This window comes from Pistacia vera, unplaced genomic scaffold (assembly GCF_008641045.1).
Source record: "Pistacia vera cultivar Batoury unplaced genomic scaffold, PisVer_v2 Contig200, whole genome shotgun sequence".
Lineage (NCBI taxonomy): Eukaryota > Viridiplantae > Streptophyta > Magnoliopsida > Sapindales > Anacardiaceae > Pistacia > Pistacia vera.
Genome location: NW_022196003.1, coordinates 421,064 through 442,471, shown reverse-complemented (window position 1 = coordinate 442,471; position 21,408 = coordinate 421,064). Strand labels below are relative to the sequence as shown.

The 21,408-nt window shown below is 35.0% G+C and overlaps 1 pseudogene; it reads left to right on the top strand.

Moving 5' to 3' along the window:
* Nucleotides 1-878: 878 nt before the first annotated feature.
* LOC116128467 lies at nt 879-21,408 on the top strand (annotated as a pseudogene).

Below are 21,408 nucleotides of genomic sequence, written 5' to 3'. Positions count from 1 at the left end.
AAACTGCTCAAACTTATCAGAAAAAACTCACCAGCATTATCAGTTTGCAAAGCCTTAATCTTTTTGTCGAACTGATTCTCAACTAATGATTTAAATTCTTGGAATTTCTAAAAGCTTCATATTTGCTACGCATGAAATAAACCCAACAATATCTAGAAAAATCATCTATAAAAGATACATAATACGTAGATTTTCCAATAGATTCAACTAGAGCAGGCCCAAAGACGATGCTGTGAATTAACCCCAGAATTTATGTTGCTCTTGTGCTTGTCGACGAAAAACTAACCCTATTCTGCTTGCCTTGTAATTTGTAAACATTCCTCACAAAACTCAAAACTCGTGGAACAATTAGGAGTACCTTCAACCATTTTTTGAGTCACCAAAGTAAACAAAGTTGTCTCTCCAATATGCCCCATTTGCTAATGCCACAGCATTGTAGAATCAATTTCTTTATGAACTTCCTTTTCTGAAACATAACCACCTAAAAAAGGATTTTAAAAAGTGATACCAATAGCTTGTATAGTCGAAATCATCGTGCAATAACCATAGATTCTCCAGTCATCTTGTAGGCTATTATGACAAAACTACATATTATTCCTGCATTAGCCATTGTTCCAACAAAGAGCAGATTTCTACTCATATTAGGGATGTGCATCACTTCAGGAAGCATCCTCATTGAACCATCATGCTACTTCAGCATGATTTTCTCGCGGCCAATAATCTTCCCAACAATATCATCTCCTAACAAAACGTTACCTCCATTGTATGTCTCATACTCATAAAACCATTCCTTGTGAGGCGTCCTATGGAATGATACATCAGTATCAACATACCAGACCACTTGGTTTGATCCATCCATGTACATTGCCGCAACGTACATGTCTCCATTTGATTCTCATTTGTATGACGAGGTTTCTGTAAGTAAATCGATGGGTAAATGCAGTGGAAAACATAAATATTTCTCGTCGATCACTCTGATTAACCCAAGATTAGGGTCTGATATGTATGTATTTTACATGCTTAAACTAAAAAGAACAAGTATAACATTAATCCAGACAAGGATCAAAGATCCTACGCACATTTGGAGGCTCCTTCGAATGTCTCTGAATCTACTTCGCCATCGATCCAAGAATAAGATCGAACGAATGGTGATCCACACGAAGAAAATCCAAAGAACCAAAGAGGAATTTGCTAGATCCTCTATTGGCTTCAAGAATCAACTTAAAAATCAAAGGAAACTTTGATTCAAAAGGCCAAGGCAAAACGTGGAGGGGTAGAGAAAAAGGGGGCTGCCCCTTTTTCTTTTCAATGAACGAAATGAGTTATATCATTTCTTTAACACACACATGCACTTAGATAGTGCATGTGTCTAAACCCTATTCCAATGAGGAATAGGAATGGGCTCCAACCCTTGTATCCAAACACCCCTCTTGTGGTATTTTTATTTTAAATTACTTATTATTATAATTAAAGTCAATTAATATATTTATAAAATATATTAACATTTATTTAACAATAATAATTCATTTAAATATATGCGTACATATATTTAAATATAATCTCACTAATTTAATTTTAACATTAAATTAAACATAGGCAACAACCTCAGCAAACTTAATTGCACTGTGAGATTACGGAAATACTCTTTCGTCTTAAAAGAAGAAAATTCCCCTTGCACAAACTGATTCTTAAATTATCTTCTATGTGTATGACCCATAGGCTCCTCATGATACCAGCAGTCAGTAGTATCACGATTAACACCAATTAATCGTCTCACTACATACAAACCAAAATTAGCCCCTAGCAAGATATCATGGCCACCCGATAGATTCAGATTCAACGAAATAGTAACTGTCAACGATATGATTACCGTGCAATCAAATCCTTTCATCATCTGTTTTCTCGTCGAGACTGGGGTATAGAAATAGTGCCAACCTTAGTTATCCTCGATATATTTGTATTCAGTTACTAGACTAATGACCGGAATAATAATTAGATTGAACAACAACTCAATCCCACTATGATAACAGATTTAGTGTCATTGTCATTAACTGAATTGCACCGTGAGATAACTTCTCTCATACCCGAGAGTGATGAATACTCTGTCAATCCACTATAGTCTTAATACACTCCTCGATGCAGTCAATCACTATCGTATTGATAGCTCTTAATAGAACTACGTTGGGCTAGTGTCAAACTACACCAATTGGTGCACAAGGCACTCCGATGATCTCAAGTCTAAAGATCATATGCACCACCATTCGTTAGAGGATTTGTTTCATAAACACTAGGGTTATCATTTATATGGAATCCTCTGGTGGGTCAGTCTAGTGAACTTGCCTACAGCAAGCACCTATATGTTGCACCAGGTTGTCGACAAACACCCTTAACAAGTGAGATTAGTCACTGCCTTTCGACAGGGTCGTGTATTTGTATAAGGCTTTACGACATCAACATTTGAAAAGTTATATATACATCGTATGTGATATGCAGTTAGTGTAGTTTGTTGTACTAGACATATGTGCACTTATCTTTTTTCCTTGACCAAGTTTTGTCCCATGAGATTTTGACAAGGTTTTAATGAGGTAGTATAAAGCACTTTCAATTTCAGGTACAATAGAGTTGAATTTCTTAATTAAGTTTTTTTTCCATTAGGTTTTTCTTCAATAAGGTTAAATACAACTATCTGTAGAGGTGGATGTGCAAAGGGGAGTATTGTGATTGGCCCTCACCGCCTTAACTTTGAGATGGTACTTGAGGGGGGGGGGGGGGGGTGGGGGGGTGGGGGGGGTTGGGGGGGGGGGGCGGGGGGCTGTAAAGGGCCCCTCCCCTTAATTTTGACTACAATGAAATGAAATAATAGAAGTTTTACAGCTTCTTTCGACTGTGCTTTCTCAGCATTTTGTCTTCTTTAACCCAGTACACTTATACCACTAAGATTATACAATTATAACATTAAATTTATATAAACGTAAATTATGTATAATCCGTTTTCCAATTCAATTAAAACTACATAAAGTCTCTTTCATTACACAAAATTAGAAAGCAAAACTAATTGTGCACTTTCTTCCTATACCCTAATAAAGTCCAACTTGTCTGCTTTGTAGTTGAAAGGTCGTTTTATGTATTTAAATCGATAATAACAGTTGACTTATATTATATATATTATTAATATATATCTATATAATTATATTATATATATAGTCAACTGTTTTATACATTGCTAATTAAAATGTGGATGAAAAGTCTTCTCTTTATGAAATAATGTATATATGAATATTTTGACGTGAAGATTTTGAAGAACAAAATACATTGGTGAAGATGAAATACGATACTGATTGAAATTTAATTAAAGATGAAAATGATGATAGATGAGGGTTTTGTTATTTATCCTGTGAAGTCGTTTATACGAAATATATGTTACTGAAAAGTATAATATACCTCTTAGGATATCAAAACCTCGAATAGTTTTTATAAAGTTATTACACGAGAAAAAAATAAATTGCAATAAGTAATAGGAAATTTAAAAAAGAATTGGAGAATTTCAAAATTAGCCCTGGCCTTTGCTTAATATTTGTTTGTTTACTGGATGTTGATTAAAAATAAATCTTTATTCAAAATTCTTGATAATTCACATTAATTTCTGTTAGCTGGTTTTCTAATTTTTGTATGGATTTTCCCATATTTTCCAGCCTGATTTATTTAAACTTCATATTTATCAATGTCAAATCAACAAACATTGATTATTTTGCACAAACTAGATCAAAATTACTCACTGGTATATTGCCTGCTTTCGTTGAAATTATCTCGATTGTAGGAATTGTAAGTATATTGGCTTGAAACAATATAGAGTAATACGAAATGAAAACAGTAAACTACACAAATAACAAACTAGTAAAGAGAATGAATAATACGCATGATTTACCCCGGTTTATCTAATTAACAGGCTACGTCTAGCAGAGCAATATTATTGAAACTTACCTCATCTCTCTCGTACAATGGATGCAATTTGTCATCACACTCATACAAGAGAAAAATAGGTTTATATACTAAGTTTAAAGAGTAAAACCTAGTATTCAGGATCGTTTTTCTTAAGCCAAACCAATTAGAAGTTAATACTTAGAGAAATCTTTCAACTGGACCCCTGAATGCGTCTATGTGGACCCCTAATTGTTGAAGTGGTCGACAACTCTAGCAATCTCCCACTTGGCAAGAACTCACACAATGAAGGCCTACCTCATCACACACCCTATAACTTTGCTAAGCTCACTGCTTTGGTTAGAAAATCTGCAGCGTTGACAAGTGTATCAACCTTCTCTAACAACACCAATTTTTCCTCCACCTTTTGCCTAATGAATGGTATTGTATGTCAATGCATTTGGACCGCGAATGAGGTGGGATTTTTGGCTAAATAATAGCCCTTGATGTCACACCCTATCTTCAACAATACCATGTTCTGCCTAGTAGATGACAACACTATAGTACTTTGTCTCTTACATCAACAAACCACTACACCAAATAAACTGAATACATACCCACGCCCACTATCGAGATCACCTCCCCAATCAGCATCCATAAATCCTATCACATCTAGCTCACCCCCAATCGCCATGCCCCATAACATAGTGCTAAATCCAAGGTCCCCAAAGATATCTAAGAACCCTCTTTGCAGCACTCTATGCTTCTTGCTAGGATTAGCATAAATTGGCTTAATAATCTCATTGTTTGTGATTATCAAGTCGCGTGCATACCATGGCACACACTAAATTTCCTATGGCACTAGCATATTATAGCACAGTGTCATTTCTTTAGCATCTTACTGACTTTGGACGTTAAACAGTAGACAATTCTCTCCCATGGGAGTTTTCACAGGTTTACAATCTACCTGTTGAATTTCTTCAAACCCTCCTCAATGTACTTTCTCACTCAGCATAGTTACAACTCAACGATCTCTTGTAATTTGCATACCCAAATGAATTTGCAAACCCAAAATGAAATTGCAACTCCAAGATCCTCATATCAAATTTTGCAGCCAACAACCCTTGACAAATTTTATTAACTCCTTGTTTTCCTATTAGTAACATATCATCTACATATAAGGTTAAAATAACAAAAATATTTTCTAACTTTTCACATACATACATGATCCATGTTACTTGACTCAAACATGCTGAAGAAGATATAGAGTCAATTGGTACACATCCTTGGTACTTTTTAAGCCCATAAAGGACTTTTCCTCACACCCAGTCTTCCTTCCCTTGCACTACACCCTCAAGTTACCTCATGTTTTCCTTCCAAATACTCCATGCAGAAGACAATCTATACCAATTGCTCAATTTCAAGATCATACCCAACAACTATAGGAGAATACCTGATTGATGAATTTGGCCACAGGTGAAAAAATCTCACCATATACAACACCTTAATCTGCGAGAATCCTTTACAATGAGCCTCGAATTATATTTTGCAATTGTATCACTCAACACTTTCTTTGACACCCATTTGCAACCAATTGCCTTTCGATCCTTAAGCAATTTACATAGGACCCATGTACTATTTTTGTCTAGACTACTTCATTCATCGCAAGCTCCCAAAAATTTGCATCTTCCATGGCTCTTGCTTCATTCACATTTCTGGGTTCATCACCAATCACATTCAAGCATACATTCCACTCAAAGCACTTAGAGAGTAACGAACTGGTGCCATTCTTACTCTTGTAGATCTCCTCAAAGTTGGTGGCACCACAACTTTATCACACCATCCTCTAAACATCCAAAGAGCCCTCATGCCTGCTCAAATTGATCTTCATGATCAGATTAAGTAGAACTCAGAGTTACGTCTCTGTAGCAATATTAGGAATTCTCTTTTTCTTACTCACCAGATAGTCTATCAAATGAACTTTTTTTGACTATTTAGATCTTCAGGAGTTCCTACACATTGTCTTACTCTCTAAATTTACATCTCTACTATAATTCTTCTATTCATAGGATTCCGCAACTTGTACCCCTTGATGCCATCATTAACCCCGCAAACTTGCATTTCTCGGATTTACCGTCAAGCTTGCTTCCTTTACTACAACCAAAACAAATGAATATATGACAGATTAGGCTTTTTACCATGCAGAGCTCATAAGGCGTCAGGCTTTAACAGAAGAAGCTGGGCCAGACTTTCTCAAATAAAAAGCCATTACAGTAGCTTCTACCCTAAATTTAGAACCCAAAATCTATGTATTCAACATACACCTTGCTGTTCTAACAGTGACACAAATTGAGAATGGGATGTATTTAATAAAATTGCAAAGATCATTATATGGGTTGAAACTATTAGGACGAATATGGTATAATTGTCTCAGTGAATATCTGATTAAGGAAGGATACATCAATGATCTTGTATGCCTATGTGTCTTTATTAAAGGGTCAAAATCAGGATTTGCAATTGTGGCATTATATGTCGATGACATGAACTTAATAGAAACTCTTAAAGAGATCACAAAAGTTGCAAAGTACTTAAAAAGAGAATTTAAATTGAAAGATCTAAGGAAAACAAAGTATTGTCTTGGCCTATAGATCGAGCATTGTTCAGATGGAATTTTGCTCCATTAATCAAATTATACTGAAAAGATCCTAAAGCGATTTAATATGGATAAATCTCACCCCTTAAGTACCCCAATGGTAGTTCAATCTCTTGATCCTAAAAAGGATTCATTTCGTCCTAAAGAAGACGACGAAAAGATACCTGGTCCTAAAGTACCGTATCTAAATGCAATAGGTACATTATTATATTTGACACAATGTACAAGATCAGACATAGCATTTGCAGTGAATCTATTGGCAAGATTTAACTCTACACCAACTCGCCGACATTAGAATGAGATCAAACATGTCTTCATTACCTCAGTGGAACAAAAGATTTGGAATTATTTTATCCAAGGAAATCTATTAATGATCCTAAATTAGTTGGCTATACAAATGTTGGGTACCTTTCTGATCCTTACAAAGCCCGCTTGCAGACGAGATATTTTTTCACTCATAATGGTACTACAATATCATGGCGTTTTACAAAACAGACATTAGTTGCTACTTCCTCCAACCACTCCGAGATTCTTGCGCTTCATGAAGCTAGCCAAGAATGCGTATGGTTAAGATCTATCATCCATCATATTGAAAGTACATGAAAATTGCCACGTACCTCAGATGCTCCCACAATTATAAATGAAGACAATGCAGCATGTACTGCTCAAGTCAGGGGAGGATACATCATAAGAGACTAAACCAAGCATATTTTACCGAAGTTCTTTTACACTCACGAACTCCAACAAAATCAAGAGATTGATGTCAAACAAATACTCTCTAATGATAATCTTACAGATTTATTATAAGGCTTTACCGACATCAACATTTGAAAAGTTAGTATATAACACAGTATGCGACATGAAGTTAGTGTCTGTTTGTTGTACTAGACATATGTGCACTATACTCTTTTTTCCTTGACCAAGTTTTGTCCCACTGAGATTTCTTGACAAGGTTTTTAATGAGGTAGTATAAAGCACTTTCAATCATAGTACAATAGATTGAATTCTTTAATTAAGTTTTTTTCCCATTAGGTTTTTCTTCAATAAGGTTAAATACAATTATCTGTAAGAGGTGGATGTGCAAAGGGAGTATTGTGATTGGCCATCCACCGCCTTAACTTTGAGATGGTGTGAATGGGGTGTGGGGGGGGGTGGTGGGTTGTGGCTTAAAAGGGCCCCCTCCCCTTAATTTTGACTACAATGAATGAAAAGAATAGAAGTTTTACAGCTTTCTTTCACTATGCTTTCTCAGCCATTTGTTTCTTTAACCCAGTACACTTATACCACTAAGATTATAACAATTATAACATTAAATTTATATAAACGTAAATTACGTGATATATCCGTTCTCTTAATTCTAATATTAATAACTACAAAGTCTCTTTCATTACACATAAATTAGAAAGCAAAACTAATGTGCACTTTCTTTCTTATCCCAATAATAAAGTCCAACTTGTCTGCTTTGTAGTTGAAAGGTCGTTTAGTATTAAATCGATAATAACAGTGACTTATATATATAATAATTCAACTGTTTTTAAATTGCTAATAAAATGTGGATGAAAGTCTCTCTTTATGAAAATAATGTATATCTGATATTTTGACGTGAAGATTTGAAGAACAAAATACATTGGTGAAGATGAAATACGAACTGATTGAAATTTAATTAAAGATGAAATGATGATAGAATATGAGGGTTTTGTTTATTTATCCTGTGAAGTCGTTAATACGAAATATATCAATGTTACTGAAAAGTATAATATACCTCTTAGGTTATCAAAAACCTGAATAGTTTTTAACAAAGTTATTACACGAGAAATAAAATAAATCTGCAATAAAGCAATAAGGAAATTTATAAAAAGAATTGGAGAATTTCAAAAATTAGCCTGGCCTTTGCTTAATATTTGTTTGTTTACTGGATGTTGATAAAAATAAATCTTTATTCAAAATTCTTGATAATTCACATAATTCTGTTAGCTGGTTTTCTAATTTTTGTATGGATTTCCCATTTATTTTCCAGCCTTGATTTATTAAACTTCAATTTATCAATGTCAAATCAACAAAAATTGTTATTTTGCACAAAACTAGATCAAAATTACTTCACTGGTATATTGTGCTTTCGTTGAAAATTTATCTCGATTGTAGGAATTGTAAGTATATTGGTCTTGAAACAATATAAGTATACGAAATCAAAACAGTAAACATACACAAATAACAAACTAGTAAAGAGAAAGAATAATACGCATGATTTACTCGGTTTACTAATTAACAGGCTAGTCTAGCAGAGTCAAATTATTGAAACATTACCTCTCTCTCCGTTCAAGGATGCAATTTGTCATCACCTCATAACAGAGAAAAATAGGTTATATACTAAGTTTAAAGAGTAAAACCTAGTATTCAGGATCGTTTTTCCTAAGCCCAAACCCATTAGAAGTTAATTACTTAGAGAAATCTTTCAACTGGACCCCTGAATGCGTCTATGTGACCCCTAATTGTTGAAGTGGTCGACAACTCTAGCAATCTCCCACTTGGCAAGACTTCACACAATGAAGGCCTACCTCATCAACACACCATATAAACTTTGCTAAGCTCACTGCTTTGGTCAGAAAATCTGCAGCGTTGACAAGTGTATCAACCTTCTTAACAACACACTTTTTCCTCCACCTTTTGCCTAATGAAATGGTATTGTAGTAATAGCATTTGGACCGCGAATGAAAGGTGGGATTTTTGGCTAAATAAAAGCCCCTTGATTGTCACACCCTATCTTCACAACAATACCATGTATTCTGCCTCGTAGAGACAACACTATAGTACTTTGTCTCTTACTCATCCAACAAACACTACCAAATAAATGAATACATACCCACGCCACTATCGAGATCACCTCCCCAATCAGCATCCATAAATCCTATCACATTAGCTCACCCCAATCGCCATGCCTCCATAACATAGTGCTAAATCCAAGGTCCCACAAAGATATCTAAGAACCCTCTTTGCAGCACTCTAATGCTTCTTGCTAGGATTAGACATAAAGGCTTAATAATCTCATGTTTGTGTAATATCAAGTCGTGCATACCATGGCACACACTAAATTTCCTATGGCACTAGCATATATATAGCACATGTGTCATTTCTTTAGCATCCCTTAGACTTTGGACATTAACAGTAGACAATTTCTCTCATGGGAGTTTTCACAGGTTACAATCTACCATGTTGAATTTCTTCACACCTCTCAATGTAATTTCTCTACTAGCCACAGTTTACAACTGACGATCTCTTTAATTTGCATACCCAAATGAAATTTGCAAACCCAAAAGAAATTTGCAACTCCAAGATCCTTCATATCAAATTTTGCAGCCAACAAACCCTTGCAAATTTTATTAACTCCTTGTTATTTCCTATTAGTAACATATCATCTACATATAAGGTTAAAATAACAAAAATATTTTCTAACCTTTCACATACACACAATGATCCATGTTACTAGACTCAAACCATGCTGAAGAAGATAAGAGTTAAACTTTTGGTACCACATCCTTGGTAACTTTAAGCCATAAAGAGACTTTTCCATCTACACACCAAGTCTTCCTTCCCTTTGCAATAAACCCCTCAGTACCTCATGTAAATTTCCTCTTCCAAATCCATGTAAGAAGACAATCTTTAATCCAATTGCTCAATTTCAGATCATACCCAACAACTATAGAGAGAACATACCTGATTGATGTTAATTTGGCCACAGGTGAAAAAATCTCACCATAATCAACACTTAATCTGCGAGAATCCTTTTACAACGAGCTCGAAATATTTTGCAATTATTCCATCTACCTACAACTTTCTTTGAACACCTATTTGCAACACTTGCCTTTCGATCCTTAAGCAATTTACATAGGACCCATGTACTATTTTTGTCTAGTGACTACTTCTCATCATCGCAAGCTCCAAAAATTTGCATCTTCCATGGCTCTGCTTCATTTACATTTATGGGTTATCATCAATCACATTCAAAGCATGCATTCCACTCAAAGCACTTAGAGAGTAACGAACTGGTGCCTTCTTACTTTGTAAATCCCTCAAAGTTGGTGGCACCACAACTTCTTCATCAAACCATCCTCTAAACCATCCAAAGAGCCCTCATCTGCCCTGCTATCAAATTGATCTTCATGATCAGATAATAGACTCAGAGTTAACAGTCTCTGTAGCAATATTAGGAATTTTCTTCTTCTTACTCACAGTAGTCATATCAAATGAACTTTTTTGACTATTTAAGATCTTCAGGAGTTCCTACACATTGATCTACCTCTCTAAATTTACATCTCTACTGTAGATAATACTTCTATTCATAGGATTCCGAACTTGTACCCCTTGATGCCATCATTAACCCCGCAAACGCATTTCTGGATTTACCGTCAAGCTTGCTTCTTTTTACACATTACAACCCAAAACATGAATATATGACAGATTAGGCTTTTTACCATGCAAAGCTTCATAAGACGTCAGTCTTTAATAGAAGAAGTGGGAGACCAATTCTTCAAATAACAAGCCATTACAGTGCTTTGCTACCTAATTTAGACCCCAAATCTATTGTATCAACATACACCTTGCCTTTTCTAACATGACCATTGAGATGTTTAGCCACTCCATTCTTAGAGGCATGTACGGTGTGGTTTCTAAATGCAATTCCATGTGCATCATACAAACTGCTCAAACTTATCAGAAAAAACTCACCAGCATTATCGTGCAAAGCCTTAATCTTTTTGTGAACTGATTCTCACTAATGATTTAAATCTTGGAATTTCTGAAAGCTTCATATTTGCTACGCATGAAATAAACCCAACAATATCTAGAAAAATCATCTATAAAAGATACATAATACCTAGATTTTCAACAGATTCAACTGAGCAGGCCCAAAGACGATGCTGTGAATTAACCCCAAATTTATGTGTCTGTTGGCTTGTCGACGAAAAACTAACCTATTCGCTTGCCTTGTAATTTGTAAACATTCCTCACAAAACTCAAAACTCGTGGAACAATTAGGAAGTACCTCAACCATTTTGAGTCACAAAGTAAACAAAGTTGTCTCCCAATATGCCCCATTGCTAATGCCACAGCATTGTAGAACAATTTCTTTATGAACTTCCTTTCGAAACATAACCACCTAAAAAAGGATTTAAAAAGTGATACAATAGCTTGTATAGTCGAAATCATCGTGCAATAACCATAGATTCTCCAGTCATCTTGTAGGTATTATGACAAAACTACATATTATTCCTGCATTAGCCATTGTCCAACAAGAGCAGATTTCTACTCATATTAGGGATGGTCATACTTCAGGAAGCATCCTCATTGAACCACTCTGCTATCAGACTGATTTCTCTGCGGCCAATAATCTTCCCAAAATTCATTCTAACAAAACGTTACCTCCATTGATGTCTCATACTCATAAAACCATTCCTTGTGAGGCGTCCTATGGAATGTACATCATATAAACATACCAGACACATTGGTTTGATCCATCCATGTACATTGCGCAACGTACATGTCGCCATTTGATCTCATTTGTAGACGAGGTTTCTGTAAGTAAATCGATGGGTAAATGCAGGGAAAACATAAATATTTTCTCGATCACTCTGATACCCAAGATTAGGGTGATATGTATGTATTTTACATGCTTAAACTAAAAAGAACAAGTATAACATTAATCCAGACAAGGATCAAAGATCCTACGCACATTTGGAGGCTCCTTCAATGTCTCGAATCTACTTCGCCATCGATCCAAGAATAAGATCGAACGAATGGTGATCCCACAAGAAAATCCAAAGAACCAAAGAGGATTTGCTAGACTCTATTGGCTTCAAGAATCAACTTAAAATCAAAGGAAACTTTGATTCAAAAGGCCAAGGCAAAACGTGGAGGGGTAGAGAAAAAGGGGGCTGCCCTTTTTTTTCAATGACGAAATGAGTTATACATTTCTTTAACACACATGCACTTAGATAGTGACTGTGTCTAAACCCTATCCAATGAGGAATAGGAAGGGCTCCAACCCTTATCCAAACACCCCTCTTGTGGTATTTTATTTTAAATTACTTATTATAATTAAAGTCAATTAATATATTTATAAAATATTAACATTATTTAACAATAATAATTCATTAAATATATGCGTACATATATTTAAATATAATTCACTAATTTAATTTTAACATATTAAACATAGGCAACAACTCAGCAAACTAATTGCATGTGAGATTACGAATACTCTTTGTCTTAAAAGAAGAAATTCCCCTTGCACAAACTGATTTAAATTATCTTCTATGTGTATGACCATAGGCTCTCATGATACCAGCAGTCAGTAGTATCACGATTAACACCAATTAATGTCTCACTACATACAAACCAAAATTAGCCCCTAGCAAGATATCATGGCCACCCGATAGATTCAGATTCAACGAAATGTAACTGTCAACGATATGATTACGTGCAATCAAATCTTTCATATCTGTTTTTTCTCGTCGAGAAGGTGATAGAATAGTGCCAACCTTAGTTATCCTCGATATATTTGTATTCAGTTACAGACTAATGAACGGAATAATAATTAGATTGAACAACAACTCAATCCACTATGATAACAGATTTAGTGTCATTGTCATTAACTGAATTGCACCGTGAGATAACTCTCTCATACCCGGAGTGATGAATACTCTGTATCCACTATAGTCTTAATACACTCCTCGATGCAGTCAATCTCACTATTGAGCTGTAGTTATTAGGTAATAGACTACGTTGGGCTAGTGTCAAACTACACCAATTGGGCACAAGGCACTCCGATGATCTCAAGTCTAAAGATCATATGCACCACCATCGTAGAGGATTTGTCATATAAAACTAGGGTATAATTTATATGGAATCCTTGGTGGGTCAGTTAGTGAACTTGCTACAGAAGCACTATATGTTGCACCAGGTTGTCGACAAACACCCTTAACAGGAGATTAGTCACTGCCTTTCGACAGGGTCGTTAACACTATGATAGTCTTACCGTATTATTTGTGTCTTTGTTAGAATAATACTAGGGGCTACGGACATTTATAGAATATGGCCACCATATGTGATCATAGGGTTCTCACTATCAAGATTTGAAACACTGGATACCCTCGTCACAGTTTCACCATCCTAAGGACATATATCAATACATACAACTATGATTTACATGATATAGTAGATAATGCATTTTATTGATTAATAAACATTATTACAAAAAGTCAATTCCACAATAATTGATTGGCTCTAAGACGCTTACTCCAATAGTTTCTACTTCTTTCCCCTTCACAAGTTTGTTTCTGCAGTCCTTCTTTAGATGCCTTAATTCCTAACATCTCTAGCATCTAATCTTACCTTTATCCTTGCTCTTAGATTTACGTCGCGACTTTCCCCTATTGCCAGACTTACTAGGATTTCTATTAAAATTTCTTCCTTTGCCTTTTCTATTAAAATTTCTTCCTTTGCTATTAAGGCATCCCTAAACGAACCCCCTAAACCTCTTCACTACTTATCCTTGACATGCTATTCGCAAGTGTACTAACGCCCAAGTAATAAAGCTCAAGTAATGAGTGTCGAATCCCAAGAGATACTATTACTACAAAGTACCAAACTAACCTATCTTATTACTATTTGATTAATCAGAATTTTAAGAATGATTTAACAAAGAATAAAACAACTAAAAACTAAAACAAGAGCAGAATTGTATTAATAATTCGGTAAAAATATCAATATGACTAAACCTAGGGCACAAATTTCACACCAATTTAATCATATACATTGACAATTATTGCTAACCTAATTAAGCTTTCTCTAAAGGCTAAATTCCCTGATATTTTGATAATTTTCTCTCAAACAATTACCAAATTAACCCTTAATCAACAATTCAAAATATCTCTAAAGTGGATTTAAAAGCTAAGAGATCATTAAGTTTTATGGAATTAACTAGAGTCTCACAGATCGCAGTAACTTATCTCTAGAGTTCACTCAATCTTTGATTTTATTGCCTTAGACTAATTAGGTTTCATCTCTCGATCTCAACCCAACCCATGATATCATTCAACTCTTGGATCCATAAGAATTGAAAGCATTACATACAATAATAAAATTTAGATAGTGCTCAATTAAAACTAACAACAGTAAAGTAAATAATATCCATAAATTAGGCTACATCTATAGCCCTAGAAAAAAGATTTAGTTCATAATTTCAGTACTAAAAACAATATTCATGAACAACATGAATACAAGAAAGAAAACAGAAAAACTTCTCTAATTGGTGAAAAAAAAACTCCAAGAATTTTGATCTCCAAATAGTGGCTGCTCTTCTCTCTTTCTCATCTCCATAAAAACTAATTAAAGACCCTTATTTATAGTGCTAGGGTTTTGAGGTTAATAAGGAAAGAGTTAAATTCCTCACACAAGTCAAATTCGGATTAAGATTTAAAACAGCCCATCCAGGTCCACATTTCATCGCTACAGCAACATAAATGGTTGTTGCGGCGATCATTCTTTCTATCCCATATCTTCATAATTTGGCAAAGTCATATACACAAACTTTGTGGCTCTCTAAATAAGCTTTCCAACGCCATAAGAATCATCCAATTTTAGTTTTTACAGCTCAAACAATGATCAAAACATTGAGGCATGTTCATCCTTGAAGAATTCCAGGATTCGAATCTCATCTTTAACCCACTATAACTTTCTCGTTTCAACTTCAATTCTTAGATCTGTTTGTTCCTAGCCATCACCAATTCAGTCACCAAGAGTGCTTCATTCGAATATCATTTATGACCTGAAAATATTCAAAATACACATGTGATCCCATAAAAGGTATTTATGAAATAATTAACTAAAATTTCGCAATTTAAACTAATTTTTCCAAAAATAATCTAAATAAATCACCAACTAAACTCATATTTTCAAGCTCTTATTAGTCCTCTACTAGCAATGTAGAACAAACAGTTTCTATCCGCAATTTCCAAAGCTCAAAACATTTGCCGTCGAACTTCTCAATTTCAACCTTTGATCTCGTTATCTCTAAATCACAATCTAACAAACCTAAAGGCTTGATACCAATTGAAACAATCTAGAGAAATAAAAAATCAAAATAGTAAACACACACAACTAACAAACTAGTAAAGAACAAGAATAATACGCGCAATTTATCTCAATTCACATAATTAATAGACTATATCCAGTAGAGTCAATATTTTTAAAATACTAATCCACCTCTCTCATTATCGTAAACGTAATTTACCCCATGATTTATTATTACACTTGTACAAAAGAAAAATAACTCTATATATTAAGTTTAAAAAGTAAAACTTAATATTATAATGAGCCTTTTTTCTAAGCCAAAACTAAATTATGAATTAATTACCTAAAGAAATCTTTCTACGCCTCTTAATGGAATAGGTCCATACCGCTTACTAGCCCGAGGGCACAACCCTAAACACGTCTGAGTCTGAGTCGCCCTAATTGTTGAATTGGTGGACATCTTCAACAGGCCTCACCACTATTCATATTTTGCTCTTGCCCCTGTTGATAAAATGGCACACCAAAGTATTTATTTTTCAAATTTTGTGTTATAATGTTTAATAGATTGCATTTCTTTGGTAAACTGCTGTTGATTGTGCTGCTAATTCTAGTTTCTTGGTTCAATCGGCGTTTCAATTTTGCCTTTCTTATGTTTAGATCAATTGGAAGCAATGAGTTTTTCGGGTGGAGCTCGGAAATCTTAAGGAGTTAACTTTGCTGTAAGATTTTCAAACTTTCTGCTGCTTTTATCTTCAGGATAGTGAAAAAATCATCTAACCAAATGTAGGGCTATTGGTTCCAATAATTTCTACGGAACACTGCCTCCAGAACTTGGTAACTTAGTGAAACTTGAGCAAATGTAGGTTCTAACATTCTGATTTGTGGCTCATTTAAAGTAATTTTCTTTAGTATATCTCTAAACTTCACATCTGAGGTTCATGTCTAATGAAATTAAGAAATTATTTGTTGATGAACTTAACAGTTACATGGATAGCTGTGGCCTGGGGAGTGAAATTCCCTCGTTGGCTGCTAATCTGCGAAATGTTCACACAATGTAAGGAGAATCGTGTCTACATAAACTACATCTTTATGGAATTTTCTAAGCTATGAAAAACTCCTGTTAAATTTCAGGTGGGCATCGGATAGTCCTTTTACAGGTACAATACCGGACTTCATTGGAAACTGGCCCAAGCTTACATCATTGTAATCTATGAAAAACTTCTGTTACTAATCTTCCAGTTTCTGAAAGTTTTGTTGACAAATTCTGTCAAATGTTTGTGTGGGAGATTTCAAGGGAACTCTTTTGAAGGTCCTGTACCATCCAATTTTGTTAACTTGACCTCTCATTGACATCCTTGTGAGTACAATTTCTGTATCAATGCTTCAATCTTACTTTCTCCCTCAATTTTTGGAAAGAAGACTAATATCAGTGATGGTCAAACAATTGATTGTGTATGAAGACTAATATTAGTGATGGTCAAATAATTTCTGATAAGAATCAGTGACATATACAATGTCAGGTCTTCTCTTGAATTCATCGAAAGTATGAAGGACTTAACTGACTTGTAAGTTAACACATTCTCCATTCAGCCTTTTATTAAGCTTTCATATTGACACTGATCAATCTTTTATTATCTCTACAAACTCAACACTGATTGAGAAATGCTTTGATCAATGGCAGTATTCCATCTGACATTGGAGAATTCCAGAGCTTATAGACTCTGTAAGTTAATACCCGATAGCCGCTACTGATATATCTTCTTCAGAAACAATTCATCCTTCTTTTTTTCCTTTTCCTGCAGGGGTTCAAGTTTCAACACATTATCTGGTCAAATCCCGAGTGGTTTATTCAATAAGAGTTCCCTTACTCACTTGTAAATTACTTGAAACTTACTCTCCATCGATTCAAGACCTTGAATACTTTTAAGTTCAATTGCTTGTTTTAGTTAGATTATGGTCTGAGCCTTGTGCCTTTCATTTCAAAAGCCAGGTTTCTTGGAAACAATAGTCTCTCAGGATCCCTCCCCAGCCATAAAAGTGAAAATCTTCTAAATATGTAAGCCTTCATTCGAAAGTACTTTGTTGCAGAAAATTAACATGTTGGCTATTGTTCTTCAGTTCTGTTGTCGCATTATTCCCAAATGTATCTCAGCAAATTGAGATCTATATATGTATGTGTACATATGTACGCTTTCATTGCTGTGTGTGCCATATAGCATATCCCAGGATGAATGTTATATGCCATTTTCTATAACTAGTAGAGATCTGTTAATTCTGGTTGTGCCAAATGATTAGAGTAATAGATAGACTAGAAATGAAGAAAGATATGCTGTCACAGTTCATGTTTCTGAGTGATTGAAGAGAAAAAATTTAGAAATTACTCATTTGGTTAATATGCCTTTGTCGTTTATTAACCATATATACTTTATTTTCGTTTTCTGAAATGTTTGCCATTTGAACCATGACGATCATGTTCCATTTTTCATTGGATAATAAATATCTATAGGGGTTCTTATGTTCATACTTACTGCTGCTTAACTGTTTATTGCAGAGATTTATCATACAATTATCTATCCGGAACTTTTCTGTCGTGGTTGACTTCAAATTTGCAACTGTATGTCCCTTAAACTATGTAATTTGATTTGTCTTTTCATTTTCATTTCTTAGAATTCACACTTTACCTTTGAGCTTCAGCATTGTTGAGCTCATACGAACCTTCTTCTCTTAGTTCTTTAATTTACATTATCTTGGATGGTCATATGAAAGAATCAATAAAAAGTTCATGACAACCATACCAATTCCAGAGAGAAGGCTGCCTGTAGCCTAGTTCAGTTTCTTTTCTTTCTTGGCTCTCAAAAGAACTAATGTAACTTACCAATCTATAAAATTACTTGACATTGGTTGATATATCAGCTTGATGCACTTGGAAAACTATTTTGGATACCTTAAAAAGCACAGTTCATTTCTAATGTCTTTGTAACGTAGACGACAGTCCACTGACAGCTATGCTTCAAACTTTGATATATAATTTGATCATATCATTTAATTGTGCAGGAATCTAGTGGCAAACGACTTCACATTTGACCTCTCAAGCAGCAGGTTATCTATAGTTCCTCTTCCGATAAATACAATACCACAATTTTATTTTTTTAAAAAGGGGCCTTGTCTTAGAAAATATATTCTCTGTGCTTGCCAGCTTTTTCCCTGGATTGAACTGTCTTCAGAGAAATTTCCCGTGCAATAGGAATACTCCATGCTGCAAGCTGATTTCTTCAATGTTCAATTCATTTCTGCAATTAATTGTACTGTGGTGTTATTATAGAAACAATTTACACATTGAGGCTATAAAGCAAGAAGCTTCAGAAAGAGATAGAAGTAAGACTAGCTTTACGTTATTGTATAGATAGAGAAACAAAATGATTTTAGGTTTAGATATTTTTGCTGGTCTGGACAATTTCCATCCAGTTTCTTCAATTAACCAATTTGATCATAAATAGTTATTAACAAAAAGATGTTTGAAGGAATTGCACAGGAACTGGGGCAAGAGCCATCTTGACTATGAAAAAGCTTTAACAGAGCTCTCGTTCATGTGATAGAATGAGTGTGTAGTTGATAGCACCTTTACAATCTCTATGTGTTCGATAAATGTTCTCTGAGCTTTACAGCTTGTGCTGGAGAGTATTTCATCGAACTAAAACTCCATAACTTAGTTAAAAGACTGTGATTTGTACTTTTATATTTGCATTTGCAGATGCAAATTTTGCAATCAAGTGTCGGGGTGAAGAGATGACAGCGGAAAATGTAGTCTATGAGGCTGAAAACTCATCCCTCGGTTCAGCTTCATTTAATATAACCAGTACGGAAAAATGGGCAGTAAGTAATGTGGGTTTGTTTAGCAAGAGCGAAAATCCAACCTATGTGGGAACTACTCACGCACAAGTGATTGGCACGAGAGCTCCAGAGCTTTATCAGACTTCAAGGCTATCCCCTGGATCACTTAGATACTATGGCCTTGGTCTTGAGAATGTACTCTATAATTTAAGCCTGTTATTTGCAGAAACAGCTATTGAGGATCTAAGCACACAAAGGTGGCAAAGTCTTCGAAGGCGTGTTTTTGATATCTATATCCAGGTAAACCTTTACTCGAAAATGAATTTGGAGATCATGTGATACATACCCTAATTATACACAGATTTTATTTTTGATTAAGATATATGAATTCTATCTCTTGTCATGGATCCTTCAGGGAACTCCCCAGTTGAAGGATTTTGACATATCAAAGGAGACAGATGGTGTTAACAGACCAGTTACAATGAATTTCAATGCTAATGCGTCTGAGAACCATCTTGATATTCACCTATTTTGGGCTGGTCAAGGCACCTGCTGCATACCTGAACAAGGTGATTTTGGACCATCAATTTCGGCTCTTAGAGTTGTTCCAGGTAGAACTTGCAATCCTTTTTAATCTCATTCAAAATGATTTGTAATAGATATGCTTATCTGCTACTGTACTTCTAACTGAATTGTATACTCAGATTTCATATCAGCTGTAAGTGGTATGCCCCCCAACACTCCACGAAAGAAGAACCAGACACAAATGATTGTTGGTATTACTGTCCCTCTTAGAATTGTGAGCTTGATACTGATATTTATAGCGTTTTATATGAAAAGAAAAAAAGACAAGATGATGAGGAAGGTAAGAACTCCATAGAAGGATGCAAAATAATAGCATTTCCTAGATCACTCACTTGTGTACTTGAAAAAAGTAGATTCCAAAATTGTAGTGTAGCCAAAGTCTGAATTCTTTTCTACCACATTTATAGTAACTCGTGTAGTCGTGTTTGCTGTTCTGCAGTTCTACAAGCAATAGGTCCTAAACGAAGCACATTCAGTTTATGTTGAGTTGAGATATGCAACAAAAGACTTCAATGCCTTACATAAGCTAGGAGAGGGAGGATTTGGACCTGTTTCCAAGGTAACAACAATCGGTGATTTAACTCTTGGTTTCGACCAAACAAGGAGTACTTGCATATAAGTCTTGTGTTAGTAAATGCGGTACACTACAGGATACACTTTTTGATGGGAGAGTAATAGCTGTGAAGGGACTTTCAGTTGGAACCCACCAAGGGGAAAATCAATTTATAAATGAGATTGCTACCCATCTCTGCAGTGCAACATCAGAATCTTGTGACATTGTATGGTTGCTTCATTGAAGGAACGAGGCGCCTGCTTGTTTATGAATTATGAGTATCTTGAAAACAAAAGCCTTGATCAAGTATTGTTTGGTATGAGAATGAAAATTATGCTAAAACACTTAGAAGAAGCAAAATATTTCCTTAGAGCTTAGTACCAATTTCTAATAAGCTCCAAATATCTCCAAAAGATTATAATATCCCAGAATCCTAAACTTTCCAATTCAGTAGATAATATAACTCTTTCAAGTTTCTGACAATGGAGCGACATTTCTGCAGGAAACAGTGAGTTGCAACTTGATTGGCCTAGCCGGTTTAGTGTATGCATGGGAATTGCAAGTGGGCTAGCTTATCTTCATGAGGAATCAAGACCAAGGATTGTACATCGAGACATCAAAGCAAGTAATATGTTACTTGATGTAGAACTCTGCCCCAAGATTTCAGATTGGCAAAGCTACATGATGACAAGAAAACTCACATCAGCACTAGAGTTGCAGTGACCATGTATGCTCCTTCAAATATTTCTCCACTACCATTCTTCCTTAGTAGCTCATCTTAAAATGGATTTTGGAATATATT